Source organism: Portunus trituberculatus, chromosome 23, assembly GCF_017591435.1.
Source record: "Portunus trituberculatus isolate SZX2019 chromosome 23, ASM1759143v1, whole genome shotgun sequence".
Classification (NCBI taxonomy): domain Eukaryota; kingdom Metazoa; phylum Arthropoda; class Malacostraca; order Decapoda; family Portunidae; genus Portunus; species Portunus trituberculatus.
Genome location: NC_059277.1, coordinates 14,315,820 through 14,320,819, shown reverse-complemented (window position 1 = coordinate 14,320,819; position 5,000 = coordinate 14,315,820). Strand labels below are relative to the sequence as shown.

General features: G+C 39.0%; 1 protein-coding gene and 1 long non-coding RNA gene across 5 annotated transcripts in view; both read right to left on the bottom strand.

Annotated features, from left to right (window-relative positions):
* Positions 1 to 5,000, bottom strand: part of LOC123507929 (cAMP-dependent protein kinase catalytic subunit 1) — a 697,649-nt gene that overhangs the window by 232,686 nt on the left and 459,963 nt on the right. The window lies entirely within an intron of this gene.
* The window catches only part of LOC123507933, a 70,491-nt gene continuing 67,171 nt past the window's right edge, over positions 1,681 to 5,000 (bottom strand). The window contains exon 2 of the long non-coding RNA XR_006675832.1: positions 1,681 to 2,978. This is a non-coding gene — a long non-coding RNA (uncharacterized LOC123507933). The remainder of the gene's footprint in view (positions 2,979 to 5,000) is intronic.

Below are 5,000 nucleotides of genomic sequence, written 5' to 3'. Positions count from 1 at the left end.
CGCGCACTTCTCACCTTTCCTTCTTTCTTACTGCTTTACCTCTGACCTAACCAAACCTAATTTAATGAAACGCATTACCTTCCTATCCAGTTTCCTTGCTTATTGTCTTCATTTCATTAAGTAAAGGCATAATTGTTTTATTGTTTGCCTTACCTAATTCAAACTAACATACCGTGTTACTGAACCAAATTTATGCTAAAACTTATGATCTACTTTTCTCCTTCCTTACCTCACAAAATTACCTTCTCGTTAAGTTTTGAAGCGCGGTATTAATTTTCCCTAACCTAACCTAACCTAACCTTGGCTAATCTGATCATGGCAACTCAATACAAACACTACCTGACAATATTACCTACATGTGTATCTCAGGTCCCTATTCAGAAACGCTTTGCTCTTTCGCCACGACTGTTTTCCAAGGCTACAGAAATGATTAAGAGGGGGTTTCAAAAGCGTTTCTCCAGACAATAATGTAGAATCTTGTCAATCTACCTTTAGAACAGTAAAAACACCTTAAAAAAAAGTTGTGTACATTTAGATAGAGCCTTTTGAAATAGTGGAGGAGCAGCAAAAAAGTGTTTGAGAATACGAACTTTATTATAAACACACACACACACACACACACACACACACACACACACACACACACACACACACACACACACACACACACACGAGCTAAACCTTTCATCATCCTCCTCATCGTGTAAAGAAAACAACAACAATAGAAAACAAAAACAAGCAATCGTCTGGACAAGAAACCAACCCGAGCAGCGGTACAATGAGAAGGAAAGAAATGAAAAGAAAAAAAAGGAAAACGAGAGAAAAGAAAAGGAAAAACAATATAAAGAAATTTGCGGTCAGATCGATAGCAGCGAACGAGTCTCTCTTCTGACGTTGGTTCATTCACGACTCTCTCTCTCTCTCTCTCTCTCTCTCTCTCTCTCTCTCTCTCTGGTGTAGTAAAAAGGTGTATAGAGGGAGGGAGGTAGAGAAAGAGAGAGAGAGAGAGAGAGAGAGAGAGAGAGAGAGAGAGAGAGAGAGAGAGAGAGAGAGAGAGAGAGAGAGAGAGAGAGAGAGAGAGAGAGAGAGAGAGACTAACAAATTATCATAAACAAACACAAACATATTTCTACCTACTTGTCAATAAACACGAATCACTACAGTTGTTGATGTTCTACTACTACTACTACTACTACTACTACTACTACTACTACTACTACTACTACTACTACTACTACTACTACTACTACTAATAATAATAATAATAATAATAATAATAATAAAACTCTCTCTCTCTCTCTCTCTCTCTCTCTCATGAAATCGAAACCACGGAGTCTAGATCAATGGCTTGAGACTGACCTCCTCCACCTCCACCTCCACCTCCACCTCCTCTTCTTCCTCCTTCTCCTCCTTTCCCTCCCTAAGACTAGAAGACGCCAACCCTGAACAGCATCTTAAAATCAAAATTGAGTCAGTATCTCTCTCTCTCTCTCTCTCTCTCTCTCTCTCTCTCTCTCTCTCTCTCTCTCTCTCTCTCTCTCTCTCTCTATCTATCTATCTCTCAATCCTGCATTCCCCATTAATATTCTACCCCTTATTCATATTCTTATTTATTTTCATCAGTGTTTTTCAGTTTAATAATTCTTTGGTGCCCTTCGCAAACACAATCATATTCCTTCATTTAGTTCATTGTTCCATCATTTCATCACGTCACTGCCACTGTTTCACTCATTCCTCCCACACACTGGCATTTATTGACGGAAAGTTCACGAGACATTCAATAGTTCACGCCATTCCCTCTGTTTCTCCTCTTTACGCAAATAAAATCACACATCTTTATTTATTTTTTTGATATTCTTGCATGATTTCAATACATCACCACCATTTCTCTATTTTCTCCCTTTCACTATTCACTACTGACAAATTGACGCTGCAAAATTCATCAATTCTTTCGTTTATTCTTATTTCTTCTCACAATCCTCCTCCACATCTTTCATTATAGCAGTTTCAGTAAGTCAACATCACCATTTCACTATTTTCTTTGCTCTATTAACCACTACTGACGAGAATTTTACCACACATTCAATATAATTCACTCGTTCTTCAGTTCCTCTCTTCACAAACGATCCTTCATTTAAATCCTTCCATTCCAACATCATTTCAATACAACACCAACTTTTTGCTATCTTTTTCCCTCCATGACCAAGTAAAGAGTACAAGTTCACAAGGGAATGAAACTTTACTCTATACATCTTTCTTTGAGTGTGTGTTGACCCCTTTAGTACTGGGACGCGATTTTATACAGCTTCAGAAACTTTGAGTGAGGTTATTAAAATAGTGAAGACTGTGGCTATTTATCTTCTGACCTCCGTATACCCTTCCTAATGTCGATAAAATGGTCATTTCGCACACAAATCTCAAGGTAAAAATGTGTCCCAGTACTGAAGGGGCTATGGGCGAGATGCAAAAGTAAAGGAAACGTGTGGCATTCACCTTTCGAAGAATTATGGTTCTGATCTGATAGTCGTAAGAAACAGAAGAAAAATAAGTTGCAGAAGCGGAGAGTAAAGACACTTAAAAAAAATGAAAGAAAAAGTGAAAAAAAAAGAAACAGATTGACATTCCTCTCTAATATTCTATACCTGATTTTTTTTTTTTTTTTTTGAGGGAAAGACTGAAGCGACTTTTTATCACTACTTTTCGCGTCTGTCCACGCTTCCAAATACGTAACAAGATACATTTTAAAAAGAAACAGATTGACATCTCTCTAATATTCTATACCTGTCCATTTTTAGGAGGTGAGAGGATGGAAAGAATGAAACGACTTTTTACCAATATTTTTCGCCCCTGTCCACTCTTTCTGGTGCGTAACAATAGCAATAACCAGATACAAAACAACACTGTACCTTAGGCTGACCACACAACCAGGTGGAACAGTGGAGCAGGTGGACAACAGGTGCACATTACAGAACACTTACCTGCAATGGGAGAAAAAAATGAATTAATATCACAATAATACCAGTTAAAAATGTAAATGAAAAAAAGGAAAAGATAAAAGAAAATAAAAAAAGTAAAATGGCAATATAAAAACAATCTGAACAGACATACCAGTTAAAAAAAGCTAAAGTAAAGATAAAAACAAAAAAAATACAGAAATAACGAAAGGAAAAAACAAAAGAGCAAGATGAGATAAGAAATTGATTAAAATAAAACCAATTAAAAAAAATGAAATGAATAAAATGGACATAAAAAAAAAAAAAATACAAGATCAGAAAACCAAAGGAAAATAGTAAAAATGCAAAAATAAAATCAAATATATAATTGATATTCCATGGTACACAGACAATAGTAAATAATGAAAATGATAACAAGAAAAGTAGAAAAAAAATAAGGCAAAGGAATACGGTAAAAATAGGTTAAAAAAGAAAGGTGATATAAACAACAACAATAAGAAAAATATAAAGGAAATAAAAAAAAAAAAATTGCACCTTCTCAGTCACACTTAGATTAACTGTTCCTCTGCTGTTAGAATATTCTTTTATTTTTCTTCTTATACCTGTTTCTCTACCACCACCATCACCACTACCATCACCATCACCACTAATATCACCACAACCACCACTTCTTTTTCTTCTTCTTCTCCTCCTCCTCCTCCTCCTCCACCAACTTGTCTATAAATTCTTCTGCCTTCATCTCCTCCTCCTCCTCCTCCTCCTCCTCCTCCTCCTCCTCCTCCTCCTCCTCCTCCTGTAGTCCCGTCTCTTTTCTCTGTAGCCAGTTAGAAGTAGTTACCAAACAGCCTCGAAAGGACCAAGACGTCTGTTGCTGTTTGGCTTTCCTTTGTATATCTTTGCATTCCTCCTCCTCCAGCTGCTCTTCCCGATTCACCAACCCCCCTTATTTCACTTCCTTCCTCCTCCTCCTCCTCCTCTCCTCCTTCTACTACTGTTTATCCTCCCATTCTCCAACCTCCTCCTTTATTTCTGTTCAGAGTCCTTTATATCCTCCTGTACTTCTATTTTCCTTCTTCCTCCATCTTCTATGCTTCTCCTCCTCCTCCTCCTCCTCCACCTCTTTTTGTGTCTTCTTTCTCCTTCCTTTACTTCTGCCTCTATTCACTTTTTCTCCTCCAATGCTTGTGTTATACTTATTTTCTTCCTACTCCTCCTCCTGTTCTTGTTCTTGTCCTTGTTCTTCTTCCTCCTCCTCCTACTCCTCCTTTGCTTCTGCCTCTATTCACTATTCCTCCATCTCCCATGTTTGTGTTACTTATCTTCCTGCTCCTATTCTTGTCCTTGTTCTTCTTCTTCTTCCTCCTCCAACTCCTCCTCCTCCTCCTCCTCCTCCTCCTCCACTAGCGCGCAGACCGTCAAGTGAGGAGGTTTAAAGAACGAAGAAAAATCATAGTATTCACATTGAGGATCCTTCATTTCTTGCTTCTACAGGTCTTGTCTCTCTCTCTCTCTCTCTCTCTCTCTCTCTCTCTCTCTCTCTCTCTCTCTCTCTCTCTCAGGCATCGATTTAGGTCACCGCTGAGAGAGAGAGAGAGAGAGAGAGAGAGAGACAGAGAGAAGAGAGAGAGAGAGACCTTCTCTCCTATCACCTCATTCCCCTTTTCCTCTCTCTCTCTCTCTCTCTCTCTCTCTCTCTCTCTCTCTCTCTCTCTCAGCCACCAGCCCGCCGCCCTCTCCGTGTCTTCATTCTTGTGAAAATCAATAAGAAACTCGGCGGCGGCGGCGGCGGCGGCGGTGGCGGCGGTGGCGGTGAAGGCGGCTGGCGGGGTTGTCCAAAGAGGCAACCCGCGTCATTACCACGGGGACACTGACTCACTATAGCACTAAAATTACTAACACACACTAACACAAGGTAACGCACACTAACACACGCTAACACATAATAACATACTAAAACACACACACAAATACACACTAACACATGCTAACACACTAATAAAACACTCCAACACACTAAAAAATTCTAACACACACACTAACACAATT